The sequence below is a fragment of the Furipterus horrens genome, unplaced genomic scaffold (genome assembly GCF_987537825.1).
Source record: "Furipterus horrens unplaced genomic scaffold, mFurHor1.1.pri manual_scaffold_17, whole genome shotgun sequence".
Lineage (NCBI taxonomy): Eukaryota > Metazoa > Chordata > Mammalia > Chiroptera > Furipteridae > Furipterus > Furipterus horrens.
The window spans coordinates 116,993,501-117,010,688 of NW_028327187.1; positions in this window are offsets into that span (position 1 = coordinate 116,993,501).

Consider the following 17,188-nt stretch of genomic DNA (forward strand, 5'->3'; position numbering starts at 1 on the left):
TGCTTCCAAAGCCCCAAGAAGATGGGAGGGGTTTGGACCACGGACTGGTACAGAAAGCACACAGAGCCTGCGTGGGGTTCTGTGAATGGTCGGAACTGGGTACCGCGCCCACTGCATCAGAGAACACAGTCAGGGGTTTACACAGAGGCAGCAGACATTTTAGCTTAGGTTCTCCATGCGGCTTGGAAAGGGCAAAGGCAGAACCACGCGTGACCCAGTGCACCATGGCACATGGTTTCCTGGGCTGTTATCCGGAGGCTGATGACATCGTACCCCAGATCCTGAAGGAGAGAGCAGACAGATAAGGGATGGGGAGCTTCCGGGCATGGTTTTGGTTTCTAGCCTGCTGGGGAGCAGGGAGGTGCTGGGTCCCGCGGGAGAACAGGGCTCTGAGCTGAAGTGCTCACTGTCCCCCTCAGGTTGGAATACTGTAAATAAAGACCTGTTTTTCTCAACACTAGCTGTTGGGTTTTACACCAAGGCGCCATGTGAAAGAACCCCCTTCCACTCTGTAACACACATACATGTGCATTTACACATACGTGTGCATGTGTATGGTGGTATATGTGTGTGCGCACTTCGATGCAGTCCCCAAATTCTCTGCTTTCCTCAGACACCCCTTTTCTGTGGTTGATCCTGTCTGTGATGACAAATGTCTTCACTGGGAAGGAGCCACCGGCTCCGTGGGCCTATTTCGGTGGAGGTGGCTGAGCCGACGCTCCTGCACTAACCGTGTAGCGCCCACATTCTTTCTCGGCTCCTCAGCAGGAGAGAGACCGCCTACAGACTCGGTCACAGGCGTGACCGGGCGTGAAAACGCGTCCCTACGTGACGAGAAGAGACGGAGGCGGTATTAAATTATCCAACGCTCATTAGCGCGCTGCCTCTACAAGGACACGCACTACTCCTGAGTGGTCGTGCCTTTGCTCTTGAACCTGAATGGGAAACCCTGTCTGTTTCCATTTCTGACAACAACAGGCTCACATGCGCACCATCAGGGAACGGAGGCCCTCATTCAAAAGAGCCCCGCTGCTTTCAAATGGGAAACAAGCGTTGTGATGCAGACCAAAGGGCGGCGACGTACAAGGAATTGATCCAACACACGCACGTTCTTTGGAGAATCGATCTGAATAACAATATCAGCAAGGCACCAGCAATAGGTCTGGCGGGCAGCTTTAGAGAAATACTGTTTAGAGCTCAAAACACTGACCCTTCGTTAGGATCAGATGATCGGTTTGGGCACCCTTCCCTCGTCCTCTGTTCTTTAGTCACAGTGGACAGTCACTGTCAGTCTCGGGCATACAGCGTAGCGGCAGACAGACACAGTGACCGCCCCGGTAAGTCTCACACCCACCAGGCCCCACGCGTGCGCATTACAGTATGCTTGACTCGGTTCCCCGTGCTGAACGTGATATGCCTGCGACTGCTTAGTACCTGCCATCGTTGGCATTTAGATTCATCCTTAGGTTTCAGCGGACCAAGTGCTCACCTAATTTGCTCCAGAACGAGCCCAGCTCACCCCAGACCAGTGCACTCATGGCAACACCAAATTCCACGCTTTCCTCATCTCCGCTCCCCACTTGCCTAGGACGGGGATCGATCAAGGTTTGCCTTAGTGCGCCGATGCTTTGTTAAAAATGGCTCGAAGTGCCTTCTGCAAACGCTACCTGGGAAGAGGTAAGGCTTTGTCACTAGGAACTCATTGTCGATGAGATTATCCGATTACACACAGAACCAAAGGGCCCAACCAGCCCGTGACCTGAACCTGAACGTGGAACCCTTTCAGAAGGGAAGGGTCTGCTTTCCGGGAAGATCCGGTGCAGAACCCTCTTTGCCATAAGAGGCCAAGCCCAAGGTCCCGCGATGAAAACGCACCCCCCAGCACTGCTGCTAACCTGGTCCCCAAGTGCCTTCAAACCCTTAACCCAGGCCAGCAAGGAAGACAGACCGGAGGCACCGCTGTCTCCTGTCTTCTCGGTGGGAGCTTCTCCCTCAGTGAGCCTTGCCCGACTCCAAGCTCATGATGATTTGAGCCCTGGTTTCTCAAAGCATAGGACCCACGAACCTCAGTTCGGGAACCCCATCGTGCAGGCGATTTCTAACAATTTCAGTTCAAAAACTCACTGTAGGCATGATGATTTGATCAGAGGCCATCTTTGCTCCGACTGTCTGTGCTGGGGATGGGAATGGAATTCTGGCAGCGGTGTGCTTCGGGACACAGGAGAACTCTTTCTTGGTGACGTGAATTAATGAGAGATGACTTTCCAGTGCTTCTGCTAGGTGCTTGATTTGTGAATATTTATTTCATCCTCCCTACAGCTAACACAGTGCAGTGAGGTCTGTCACGACCTGCGTTTTAGAGTTGAGAGAATTTCATCACTGGGGCAGCCAGGATTCACGCCCAAGGAGTGTGGTAGCGCCTCAAAGGGACTGCATTGCGGGGTGGAGGCGAGGCAGAAAATTTGCTGACACAACGAAGCGTCCGCAATTCTTTTCCCGGTCTCCCGTTTCACATAGAAATGTCACATATATTTTGCATTTGCTTCCCTTTCTAATAGTTTAAAATCTTATTCTGCAGGGAAATGAAAGCCTTGGGAGGATCTTGCTTTATTTCCAGCTTGTCGTGTGCTTTCTTCTGACTGCAGCTGGGGAGTCTGGTGGGGGGACAGGAACCCACCTGATGAAGGAAGACGGAGGAAATGAAAACTTTGGGTTTTGAAAATGAGAGATGTATTTCCTTGCTTCTCACCGTGTCCGAGCAGAGCGCTGCTTTCCCACAATTCTTCAGACCTTCAAGACTTTGGCCATGATTTTCAGACACATTAGACGCATCTACCATGTTCAGAAATAAGTGCCAAGTTTACAACGGCAAGCTTCTGACCACACAGTTCCTTTAACATCATTGTGCATAGTCTACTGCCCCGGAGTCTTTCATTTGAAAGACTTAGTCACCAGACACCATAAGTATGTGCCATTCATTTTATATGCATACACACATACCGATAATATATAGCCATGCATATACGAGGTCGGTCCAGAAAGTGTCCAGCCATGTAGTATGAAAAACAGAGGCATTTATTGAAGAAGATACAAGATACAAGAAACACCATACATGGGACAGTGACGCCTCAGTCCCCTTCCAAGTAGGCACCTTGGGACCTCACACGGTTCTCCTATTTTCCATCAGCTCCTCCATCATATTTCCCTGAATCTCACTAATGATCTGAAATCCCTTCCCTTTCAAAGATTATTTCAGTTTTTTGAAAAGCCAGACATTGCCGGGTGCCACATCTGGGCTGTAGGGGGTGGTCAGTCACCTGTTTTGCCAACAAGTCTGTCTGAGAAGTGATGCGTGAGCAGGTGTGTTGTCGTAATGAAGCTGCCGATCACCAGGTGCCCATAGCTGGCGCCTCTGAATCATCTGAATAGTTTCTGCGGAGGAACGTTCAGGTGCCACACAAAACTGGATGCAGATTTGTTGCTCTACCCACTCAGTCATTTTGAATGCGACAGCCACACAGCACACATGCTCACTCAAAAGTGTCTACCACCTCCACTGATGACTACAGTGAGGTCGTCATTGTTCACACATGCGCAGTCCAGTCCCCTCGCCTTGGCTGCCAGGTCACATCGATGCCGTGCACACCATTCCCATTATATTCCCAATGGCCGGACTTTTTCTGGGCAGGCCTCGTATGCGTGCACCTACAGAAAGAGTGCATAAGAGAAATAAATCTAGAACTCATATAGGAACTGTCGCTGCACTCCCCAGGAATCTTTGGACCTGCTGTTTCGTCATTTTATGTTAGTACCCAAGTTAGCCTTGGGCCATGTCAGACTGAGCGATGTGGTTAAGCTCCTTACAATTGGAAATAACCTCTGTCTTCATTGATCAGGGCTCTTTTAAATCTTTTGAATGCAGCCTGCTCCATAGCACAGACATAATATACTAATCCACTCCCGGAACCAAGGACCTCTGTTCCTCCATTCCATTTACTCTGCTTCCTTTTCAAGCCTCAATGCCCTTGGCATTGACAATTGAATGTCATTGTGTTGGGAACAAATGCACTTCCACGTCAACTGCAAAGCACAAACATAGGATGAGCCCCGAGATGCAAGGACATGGCTGAGCGGGTAAAAGCAAATAAGTGATTGTATCACCTTTCAAAACATAACACAAAGGCAAAACACTCTTGGTCAGACATGTGGAGAAAATTCTTTACCCTACTCTATCATTTGTAAATTCTACCAGAATGCAAACAGTACGATAATCAACTTTTTTTATTTTTTAGCATTAAGCTTGATGAAAAAAAAACAAAACAAGCAAAAAAACCCACTGTGGCTTTGATTATGTTATCAAAAATAAGTCATCTTGAAAGTCAAACAAATTTTTTATATGACCGAATAATTTGTGGCCAAGAAGATGATGGATAAAACCGAAAGGCAGGACTTATGAGGAATTTTCAGTAATGTGGGACAATATTTGTAAGAAAATGTTCAGGGGCAAAACCATACACTATCTATGTATGCATTACATACATGTTATTTTATTAAAATTAGAAAACGAATAGAGGATGGAAACACATGTGCAGATACATGCACAGAAGAAAATGGAAAGAAGAAAAAGTTGTCATGACAGATCCCAAAATCATGACTACTTAGTGATACCTGGATCGGCTTTTCTAAATACATACATTTTACCAAAAAGTTCATGGAACCTGTGAGCATCAATACATCTTGATCGCTTGAGTTCCAATTCACGCCTTTTCCCTAAGTAGGAAATTTGGGTGGACAGAGATGCCCATCTGTGCTTCTGTCTGCCCACGCAAGATTATCTCCTCCAGTTGGTTCAGACCCGCAAGGACAAGGGAAATTTTCTGTCAACTATTTCCTGGCTTTGTATTCTAGTTCCAGAGTCACATGCTGTTTAATATCCAAGGCTACCGTAGTCACTATGATGATGAATAAATAAAATTTAACTGTTTGGCCACATGGGGATACTGATAGACTATTAATTGTAAGCACGTGTCCCATAAAAACACACAGGGGCATATATACATTTACATGTGTGTGGCAACTATATATATACGTCCATACATATGTGTGTGCAATATATATATCATCATAATGATAAACATGACCAACTTAGTTGGAAAGCCCGCCACCCCAAAGAGGCCATCTGGGAGGTGCTCACCCACGGCCTCTGGCTCTGTCTGGATCTGATCCCTGAACAACACCTAGTGTCGTGGTGGCCATCCTGCTTCCCCTCCAACTGTCCCCTGCCTTCATCCACAGATACCCACTTCTTGCCTGGGAGCTTTTTGCAAAAGGACCTGAATGTCGTTTTTTTCTCAGCCTCTCAATCTGTAGAAAGGGACCAGTCCTTGCAAGACGTGTTGGGTGTCATCCCGCGGGGACGTGAGTCTCAGCACTGATACTGGTCAATAATAAGGAATTAGTCACTGTTACGGAGAATGGCATGGAACCAACCCGCTGACCTCAGCGCGGGGTGGCCGGGCTTCCTCATTTTAAGGTGGCTGTGGCCGATGTTCGGAGGCGGCCCATGAAGGGACATACAGTTTCTATTCTGGGGCCAGGTGGCCAAACTGCAGCCTGGGGACCACATGCAGCCAGCGCCTGGTCTGGGCTTCCCTGAAATCAGCCACCTTCACTCACTCTGTGGCTGCCTTCACCCCATAGAGGCAGGGCACGTGGGGTCTCGGCCAACAAACCCTGAAATATTTACTCTCTGGTCCTTTACAGAAAAAAAAAGAAAATGGCTAAGCCTTGGACTTGGATCTTGATGAGGCCTAGAGATCAGATTTTTATTCTTGGCCTGACATTTTACTCCTATATATTGATATGAGACGGTGTCTGGCATTTGGCATCAACCTCATTATCTCCGTCCCTTGCAAGTGTTATATGAGCAGGTAACCGGTTTCCTGTGAATGAGATTTATGAATCACGGGCTTAAATAACCACAAAATGATGTCGTTAGGACAAAACTTAAGAGCGCTTATGAAATCCTCGCTTCATGAGAAGTCCCCCTGCTGAGGCCATAATGCCGTTTTTAGTAGGAAGGGAGACCGAAATGAGGACATGCTCCCTTCTCCAAAATCATCTCCTGTTTCATCGGCCACATCACTCTCAGTCCCTGCGATTTCATGTCATTTCACGGCGGGACTCGGACTCGCGAACCGCCCTGTGGGAGAATCCCCGCGACCGTGTCTTCCCTGAACACCTCCCCCGTCTGTAACGTCGCTTCTTCCAGCGCACACCGCCCTGCCATGGCAGGAAGGCTGCGAGCTTTCTTCCCCGAGCGGGGGCCCGCGTCTGCGCTTCGGTCCTTCTGTGGATGACAACCGGGAGCCCCCCGGGCCTGCTGTTACGGCCAAGGTTCCCCAGGCGGCCTCACACGCCCGAACGTACGCCCGAGTCCCTCTGTAAGGGGACTGACTGTATGTGTCATGCTAAGGCTCTTAAGAGCTAGACCACCCCTCAAAAAGCGAGTGTGACGCGGGGGTACGAGTGAGGGCGTCCTCGCCGAGCTGAGCCGGCAGGCCCTGAATGGCCGCGCACGGAACGGACGTAGAACAGCGGGCTGTGGTCGGCGGGGATCACTGCTGTCGCCAGTCCTGGAGTGTGACCCTCGTGGCTGGCGTCTTCTCCAAAGACCCTTTCTTGCTGCCAAGCAGTCTGTCTGCTGTTTTGTTGGGGCTCCTGTGACTTACAGGTCTGGGAAGCAATTCTTTGGGAAACGTGATGGCTCCTGCCATGGAAACAGACTGATTTTAATGGCAGTGCCTGGATATTGCAGATGGTTCCATCAATTATGAAGAAATTGCTGCGGGTGATAACAGGACTGTAAACCAGAAAACTGATACAGTGGTCACTGAGAAGGAGGAAGAGACTCTTGGGAAAGAATACTAATAAAAACGTCCAACCTTGCGGTACATTGAGACAAGGGAAATGCCCCTTGGAGGATAAAGCCCATCCTGCCGGGAGACAACACCTTCTCCAGGCTGCCAAAGATCAGGTACCATTTCACGGTCACAGCGATTGCGTCTTCCATCTTTTTTGAAAATTGGATTCGAATCTTCTCTGTTTTCTCCCACCCTCCCCGCAGGACAATGAAAAGCTCTATCATCATCAGCGTCAAGCCTCGGCGTTAGATGGGAACTATGTCCTTTCTGCTCAATTTTTCTAAAAATAAAATGAAGTTGATATTAAAAAATAACCAACCTGGGAAGCAGGGAGAAAGTTGGAAGCAATGAAAGGTATCGTGTTCTGTCACAACTAATCTGTGCCTCTCAGTCCCTTCACCCCTTCTCATCCAGCCCCCCAATCCCCTCCTCCCTGGCAACTGTGAAAACAGTCTCTGTATCCACGGGTCTTTGCTGTTCTGCTTGTTCGTTTTTTGTTTGTTTTTTTTAGATTCCATTGTCGATAGATACGTGTTCGTTGCCATTTTATTGTTACTATTTTTCTCTTCTTCTTCTTCAAGAAGTCCCTTTCACACTTTATGTAATATTGCTTTGGTGGTGGTGAACTCCATCAGCTTTTTCTCTGGTGTTTCTGGAATAGTTATGGGGATGCAAAGTGCAGCATAGGAAATACAGCCAATGATGTCGACTCTATTTGAGCTACATTATGATACATGGTAGTTTATCAAGTAACTATTGTTGGTGAAAAGGGAAGGAAGGGAGGAAGGAAGGAAGGGAGGAAGGAAGGAAGGAAGAAGCAAGGATAAAATTTCCAGTTACTACCGAATATGGTAATCTAAAAGCTATAACATCAGACAATATTTTAATCAAAGTATTTAAATGATAACCATGGAAAAGAAAAGGTGATGTGTTTACAAGGCTACTTTGCTAAATAATGTTTGAAAAATAACTCCAGTTTATTAATTAATTATCCCGAAATGCATTTGAAAATTACAGAAAACATTCTTTTATCAAAAATTTTTGATAAATAAAATTTCACTTGATGTCTCAAAATTTAAAAATCCTTTACCTTGCCAAGATTTTTTTTAAAAAAATAAGAATCCTGTCTTGTTCTTCACTATTAGCATGAACAGGGCTTCCACTTAACATGTTAACTTATTACCTTTGTGGATCTGAATCAACAGTAGTTATACCCTTTAATGAAACCAGGTGCTTCCACAGATCTGACCTCTTGGGGACTGAGCCTTTTAATCTTATTCCACATCTTTTCTCCTAAGGAGTGGTGCTTAATGATGCTACACAAGTTTTGCCAAAGTGACTTCTTAGATCTTCTAATAACTGTATGAGGTGCTTCCTTTTATAATCTATCAAAGACAGAGAGTTTAACCAAAGTCTGCTTTTTTTCCAAGTATTTTTTGCTTCCTTTAATTATGCAATTATTTGCTGTATATGGGACCTGGAGGGTGATTATTTTTTCCAGGTGGTTGAAAAATAACTGTTTTAGCTGACTTCAGAATAACAGGATTTCTCTCATCACTGGTAATTTTCCTTAAGACTTTGTAGAAGAGTGAGATTGGAAGATTGTAGAACAGATAGAGATAGATAGATGGAGACAATTAATTATAATGTATATTATCCCCTAATATATAATACATACAGATATAGTTATAATGCATGTTATTTACTGTTGTAAATTATTTTCTATACAGTTATATATATAATGCGTGTACTGAGACATATATTGAAAATTTAACAGCAAAGAGACCTTTAAGTGAAGTAAGCATTGCAATTTACATTCAAAAATGAAATATTTCCTAAAGACTGGGTAGGCCAAGTATAATTTAAAAACGGTTTTTAAAATATTGACCCCGTTAGCAGGAAGTAGTAACCAGAGACGATTCTGTGGTAAAAGTGCACTGTTTAACTGGAATGTGTGTAGGTAGTTATCATTTTTTATTAAAAATCAATACCACGGAAGGGTTTTAAAGCCAGAGGGGCAGACACTCCTCCTAGACAGGGAGGGTGAACCAATATCCAGAGGCAGGGGCAACTTGACGAGAGCAGAGGGATGCTATCAGGAAAATAGTGTTTAGAAAATAAGACAAAGGTCGCAATGAAAGAGAATTATCTGCGTGCCTGTGAGCGTCTTCATCTTTAAAGTAAGGTCATGGTCCATGTTGATGTCAGGCAGAGGCAGGCAATAGACAGAAGCATACCTGGCAGATCCTCCCGCTAATTAGATCCTGTGGGCTCGTTTACACAGCTGTCATTTCAGTTCTTAGCTCTTTCATTAAGTGTTGGTAATGATCCAGGCGTGAGATGGCAGGAGTGTGGAGTTTTGAGAGAGGGGAGAGAGACGTGGGGAAAATATTCAGACCTGGGTAAGGAAATCAGCTGCACTCGGAAACGTGGAGAAAGCAAGATTAAACATTAATGGGCCACTGATTGTTGTGGGAAATGGAAACTGTACTATTGATGCTGGGTTTATTAGAGGGCAAGACAATTGGAGGGTTACTGAACTAATGTTCCTTGACTGCTCTCTCTGGAAAAGAAAGAAGACCTAAAATAATTCAGAGCATCAGATCAGAGCGTGTTAGCACTTCTCAAAAATCAACCTAACGTGAATATAAATTCTTTACAAGGTTCATCTAGGAAAGTTTTGTTTTTCTCGGTCATTAAATACGGGACAGGAAGAAACAGATGATAAACGCCTGTCTGAGGGGCAGGGGCACGTGGCCCGTCTGGAAGCACTGCCTACAGTGAAAGTGATTCTTTGGTGAACATGTCTGTTACTTTTCCTCAGCTGCATCCACAGACCACGGCCAGAACATTGGAGAAAATGGAACACCCAGAAATTTTTTAACTCCAGGATAAGGACTTTTGACTCGGTGATTTTCACAGTGGGTCCTATGGTTCCACAGACCTTCCTGAATCAAACTCCCACTCCCCAAGTGTGTGACTGGGATGCATCTGCTTATGGCTGGTGGAGCCCCCCTATGAATTCCCTGGTCTGTGTACGAAGGGTCTTTATAATAGGAAAAGCTGTGAAGAATGCCCTCAGTTGGCCAAGATCAGTAGCAGTAACACTCTTGGGAGAACATGCAACATGAGGTCTACCATTAAGGACCTGAAGGATGCCGGAGCAGACGCGTCATTACATTCTTGTTGAACTCACCTGCCGACTCTATACAAACACCGAATGTGTCTGGGAAATAACAGGAGAGAACCACAAGCCTCCCAGCCAGTAGACTCAACGGTCCCAACTGGAGCATCTGTTCTATACTCAGTGACGTGGGTCACAGTGGTGTTCTGTGTATCAGTCTTCGGGAATAACTATCCTCAGGGATAGTCCAAAGCATGTCGCCTTCCCATGCTGGCTCTTTAGCTCTGTCATCTGGATGACCTTGACACTCTGCATAGCCTTGCACTGGGCCATTGTTGGCATGACATCTCCTCTGGCCCATAATGTGGAGGGTCCCTTTATGCCCTCATGGGACACAGGCATTGCCACAGGAGGGGGTTAGCTCAACAAAGACTTCACAGGCTTTACACTGAACTTTCAGGGTTACAGGGGTCTCAGCTGGGCCAGGACTTCTCTTCTGAGCTGAAGGGCCATTTGTTGAATTGTGAAGTTCCCACCTCTAACAGAGGGCAGAGGCAGAGAGGGGTCACAGCTGGATAGAAAGTTTTGGTCTAACTAACTGGACAAAGATTTCACTTCCTGAGATAAGCAACTCTGAGGGAGGAACAGGTTGGAGGAACCACAAAAACTGTTCACCGTAGACAAAAGAAATTTAAGATTCCTGTTGAAGAAGTACTTGGAAATTTGGGTCAGTGTTCGGGGGAGAAATCGCTGCCAGAGACAGGATTTGGGAGTCATTAGGATATGCTAGTGTTTGGAATCACAGAACTGGATAAAGGCCCTGGGAAAAAGAGCACAGATAGCTGTCCGAGGACTGAGCACCCCCAAATTTGGGGCATTGGAGCCACACTGCCTGACGCAGCTCTCAGAGGTAGGGGGATATGACCAACTCAATGCCCACATTCATACTGAGGGCTGCACCTGAAGTTGCTTTTACATTTCCAAAGCCATAACCTTGATTTTTCTCTCCTGACCAGACTTCCAGACATGGCAGTCAGGCATTTTAGCAGACTCCGGCGTGGCTTAACAAGCTTCTCCCAGGTCTGCTCCGCCAAGTTTCAATGTACAGAGTGATTTGCTTAAAACTTGCACCAACTACACACTTAGAGAAAACTCAGCCCACCCTCAGCCAGGGGGCTGGGCTTGTGTATTAAAACCTCATTTTCACAAGCTCTGTTATTCCTTAACTATTTCTTAACTGTGACTCATGAGATCATGAGACAAAAGAAACTGGAGAGCACTTTGAGCTCCTAGATATACATGTGTGTGTATGTACTCATAGGTTAAATAATAGATGCTCCATTTTTCTTATTTAGAAGATGATCCTTCGTCGTAGGTGATACAGGAAATGTACAAAGTTATAAAGATCAGAGTAAAACGCTCCCCCAAACCCAGCTGCTAGATTTCAACCTTCATCGCCTAGAGCATGTTCAATTCTAACCCAGATTCATGTTTCTAGATTTGCTCCAAGGAGGGAAGCTTGCGATGCCTCCTTTGATAACGTAACTCCCTGTTTTGGAGATGAAGCAGGAAATCAGAAAGGCAATTTCAAGCGGCACAAGCAAATGCAGCACCTGCAAAGTATTAAAAGCTGAGCAACCCGTTGAAAATTTAAATCTATAGCTATTTTATGTGAATTTCAGACGTGCAAGTCAATGTATTTCCCAAAAGTCCTAGAATCGTAAAGGTGATTTAAGGACCACTCAGTTCAATGAACACTGACTTGACATCTCTTAACTCAGGCCGTTTCCTAGGGCTAAAGGGAGCTCCTTCGGGTCGGACACCTGAGAGCGGCCCGGGAGGGTGAGCAGGTGAGCCTGCCTCCACGGACCTGCAAGGCCCATGCAGCAACCATCGATCCCCCGTGTGTAACTTCCTGTTTGCTCTTAACCACGGGTGTCAGGTGTTGGGGATCAGATGCCGTAGAACCTTCGGGAGAATAAACGCGTCCAGACGGGGAATTCTCTCTCCCCTTTCCTAGGAAAACCCAGTGAGTGATTTTCCAGGGTGGGAACTCTGTGTCTTGGTTTAAGGTCATTCTACTTCAAGCAGAGCACACCTGGGCTTTTGCAACGAAGCCAGCACGGAGACATCACCTCTGCCAACTTTTTAATTACATTTTGATGGCTTTTCACTGGTAATACCTTCCTGCAATCGTACATCTTAAGCAAACAAGGAAACTCACACCTCAGGGCCCACAAACTCACAGGCACCTTAACTAAAAGTACACAAAATTAACTTGAGGGATGTTAATTTTTGACGTTTTACCTCCCCTCACTCCTCAAGGAGTCTTCCCCACATCACAATCCCAAGCCTTTTAATTATTGTTTTGTTCTGAGATTGCTAACCAAGCCTGAGTATTTATCAAGCTCGCATGCATCTGTAGGAACCTTTTTCTGCCCTAAAGGCTGAGCCTCTTTGGGCCTCTTTCCCTACATCACAGTTTTGTGTCTGTAACAGCCCTTCTTACGCACTATGGTTTATGTCCAAGGGTGATCAGAGCCAAGCCCTACCACAAAGGCCCCAGTGCTAGGTATCGGCAGTCCAAAGAGCCTTCTCAAATCTGTGTTAAAAACACCATTCATGCTACGAAGTCTTCCGCTCCCCTCCCCTTGTGCCAAGAGTCAGGGAGTGTCTTTGCCAAAGGACAAGGACTTGTTTCCACACGGCTGAGTTTTTCCTACTTCTCACTACTGAACAACCACTTCCAACAATTTCTGAATATTGCTTCACATCCCAGCCAACACGTTAGACCACAATTGAGCGGAAACACAGATTTTGGGGGGGGTCATCGCATTGGTATAAGGGTCATATGACTTTGAGTCATTCTGCCCCTGGTAATAGTTTTGCAATACTTTAACTCTGAACTCTTCATTAATGCTCAACAAATACTGGGCTGGCAAAAGTGTTTACTTTTTTTCTATAGATGGCTCTAGCAGTGCTTAGCTGACTTTAACTTCAGGTGAAACAATTTTGTTAGATTGTATTGGGATAGCTGTATTATCAGCCTGCATTAACAAAAAAAAAAAACTTGTCAAAACCGGTGAACTTCTGTGTAGTGATTTTGCTAATGAGGATGGAAGAAAATATGCCACATTTTTCGGTGTATTATGCTTTATTATCTCAAGAAAGGAAAAAGTGTAACTGAACCACAAAAAAAGATTTGTGCAGTGTGTGGAGAATGTGCTGCGACTGATCAAATGTGTGGTTTTGTGAAGATTCTTGATCCTATTGACATTTTGGCCAAATAATTCTCTGCTGTGGGGCTGCCTTGTGCATTGGAAGACATTTAGCAGCGCCCCTGGCCTCTGCGCACTAGAAGCCAATAGCGGAGGATAGGCAACATACTCAAAATACCCCAATCAATAGTTATTGGTGAAAATGAAAAATGTGCCTTTTATTTTACCGAACAAGATAAATGGATCTCTTGGCCAACGCAGTATTTACTGAGCACCACCATGCACGAGACCCCATGCGAGGTGCTGGGGTTCCATCACCCACTCTTTCCTTCCTTATTTAACAAGCATTTATTGACCACCTGTTAGTATTAGGAACTGACTTCCGGCTCCAGCGGGGAACGCAACAAATTTCATGAAAATTGCTCCTCCGGATGTTCTAGAAGTTCCTATAAACAGCGAGTAGGGGAGGCGGTGCCGCTGCCGTCTTTCCTGCATCCATAAGGCGACAGGATTAGCGATGACAACTACAACTACGAAGAACATGGGAACCAAACAAATGCCTAGTAAGCTCTCGACTTGAGCAACACGACCTACGATACCTTGTTACGTGTTATGTTATTTTTATCATCAGTCAGATATTCTGAGCTTGGGCCTGTCGATACTGTCTGCATATAGATGACAAATAAGTTTTATAGTCATTGACTGATATCAGTACAGAATACCGAAGCATCGATGTCTGCTACAACATGGACTAACTGGAGAGATCACGCTCAGTGAACATACCAGGAAAACATGTGCTACTAGCGTGTGATTCTACTTCCATGAAAAGTTCGGAGCAGGCAAACCTATAGCGGTCGCGGGGCCTGTGGTGGGAGATGGACCAGACCCCCGCCCAGTGACGTTTTGGGGGGTGGATGCACGCGCTCTCCACCTGGACGTGCTGCTGGTTTGCACCACTCTGTACATTATTAAAATTCACTGAACACGCGAGTTCTATCGTGTATAATGACACCTCACTCACGCTTCTCAGAAAGCAAGAAAAGCCAGGGCGCCAGACCGAGGGACAACGACGCGACGCCTCGTCCCCGAGGGCCACTCACGCCCGTGCGCGCGTCTGGCGTCCACCGTGCGCGCCGCTCAGAAGCCGGCGGTGTGCGCGGCCCGTCCTCCCGCAGCGTCTCCTCGCCCACGCGCCCCGGCGCCAGGTGTGCGGGGCTGTCCCCGCGCGGCAGGTGCCTCCCCGCGTTAACGCAGCTGTCACACCGACGGCTCAGGGAGGGAGCGCGCCGGGCGCCACACGCGCGGGGCTCAGCCCTGGAAGGCGGCGGCGCACGTGGGACCCCGGTCGCAAGCCCAGGCGGCCGCCTGCAGTCCCCGCCCGCCTGCTGGAGGTTGGAGGTTCCCGCCACCCGCTCTGCTGGGCCCTTTACTCTGCGACAGAGGCTCGCAGGACTCACTGATTCATAATACAATGACGTCATAAAGCGTACTGGCGGACACCCAGATGGAAGAGATTTGCCGGGCGCGGTGTGTGGGAAGGGCCGTGGGCCGTCCGGGCCTCTCCAGCGCACCCCCACGTGCGCACCCACCTGGAGACTCCCCCAACCCCATACTTTAGGGATTTCAGGGAGATAAGCACGTCGCCACAACCCTCCTGAATGCATCCCCAGCCTCTCTTCTCCCTGGAGCGTGGGGGCGGGGCTGCAAGTTCCAAGCCTCTAATCAGGGCTTGGGGGTCTTGGGGGTCGCCAGCCCCTCCCTGGAGTCCTCCGACCATCACCTCCTTAGAACGAACACACTAGCCTCCCCAGAACACCCCGAGGGATCTCGGAGCTCCATGCCAGGAGCCCGGCGCACAGACTACTCTCTCTGATTGCCTCACCCTTTGGTGGCCTCCAGACCCGACGTCTTCCATCAAAATGAAGCTGCTCTTCCGAACGCAGGTATCAATCTCTCCGGAACGTCCCCACGGCCCCCTGAGCTCTCAGTCAATGCCCGAGGATGCCAAGCGCTGCTCACCCGGGCTGTCCCCCAGAGCAGGCCAGCGAGCCTGCGTCTTCATGGGCAGCACCGATGGAGGCCCTTCGCAGGCGCCCTGTACGCGTCCCCAGGAAACCCTGAAGAAGGTAGCTGCTCGCCTCGTCGCTTCTCAAGTGCGGACACGGTCACTTAGACAGGTGAAATCATTTGGTCCAAGGTCATGCAGACAATTAATGGCAGGGCCAGAATAGGAACCCAGCTGTCCCCAGTTCCAGGAACTCTCGTGTTAATTATTTGACAGTTTGGCTCCTACTCCGGCGTTGCACCGCTCGGTCTGAGCCAATTATTCTTCTCTCCGGCACTGCGCTTCTGAACGGTGCCGGCGTGGACTCTGAAGCCAGACAGCACCAGCGGGACAAAGCACAACAAGTCGCTGTGCAACGCCTCCACGGTGTGGTCCCCTCCCATTGTCAGGGACCCATGCAAAATCCCTGAAAACCCGTAACACCAAATTGTCTTTCAGTAAAATACGTCTGCGATTTCATTTTTATCATGCCAGTGCATGAGTGCCAAACACACTTCTGCTCTTATAGATGTTTTTGCAAAATCCCACTTAAATCTCTTTGTAAAAATAACATTTTCACGCCTCAAGGACACGTGAGACAACTGGTCCTAGGAGGACCAGTAGCATTCCGGTGTCCACAAAGGACAGGAAGGACCCAGATACAGGGGCGGGGCCCGTGTGAGGGAAACCAAGCAGCACATTTTTGTTAAAACCCTTGAAAAATGCTAGAGCATGTTTTATTGTAATTTAGCCGAGGAGAGTGACAAGGGGCCGCATTTTTGAAGTGAACTCTGAAGTCTGTATTTCATTTCAAGGATACCAACAGCAGAGGAAAGAATCACAGAAACTGCGTTATGTTCGCCCATACTTTTCAGCTGGGTCAATTACTCACACACAGGTACACACCAAAGCAGTACAGGGAGACTATGTTTATTGCTGTTTTTTCTCCCGGGGAGAGGGTACTAAGCACCCACAAGACACGAGGCAGCTGCCACAACTTAGAGTTATCCGGCCCAAGTGTCAATCATCCATCCTGCTCAGATAGACAAAACCTGGTTTACCCAGAGGCCACAGAGAACTTCCTCTGTTGCTGAAAAAATAACTCTCTGAGGCTCACTACACGATTATGATCTGCGTCATATATTTCCTTACTTCCATTGGATACCTAGTATACCAGAATTCTAGAAACAGACTCCAGAATCATCTCACGGGAGCCTCATTTCAATTTCTCTTTAAGGAAAAGACTTTGTGTAGAATCAGCTGGTTACCCACGTCCACCGCGTCACACGGTAGGGAGATTGTCATCCTTTTGAACGTTACCCGTCCCTGTCTTTAGAACAGGGATATACTGGATTGGGGAGCTGTTCCAAAAGGCCTCCAGAACCATGTCTCCAAGATGGAAGAAACAGATTTTTCAAAATTGCTGCTACCAAGGTGAGACGTCCACAAGGAGATTCATTTCCAGGCTCCCTTTGACTAGGCCTGTAATTAAGTGCCTTCAGGGGCTCTCGTTGGGAAGCTGCTCAGCCGTGGATGCTTTGGTGCTCAGGCAAAGCACCCTCGGCCCGATCATTGAATGAGTTGGATCGATTGTGTTCCACACAGAAGGACTGAGAGAGAAATGCGCTCTGAGCGGTTCCACCCATTAATTTCCTACAGTCATGGAGGCATCAATTATGTATTGATTTACTGGAGAAATTTCAAGGGCTGGTAGCTTCATCCCGGCCTCCAACACTCCAGAGAGCCGTGCATGTCTCACCAGACAAAATGTACTTCACCAGTTAATAAACTTCTTATTTATCTCTTAATCCTTACACAAAGGGACAGTCGTAAAACAGTCACTCAGTATCCTGCAGGCTCTCCTCAGCGCTCTGAACTG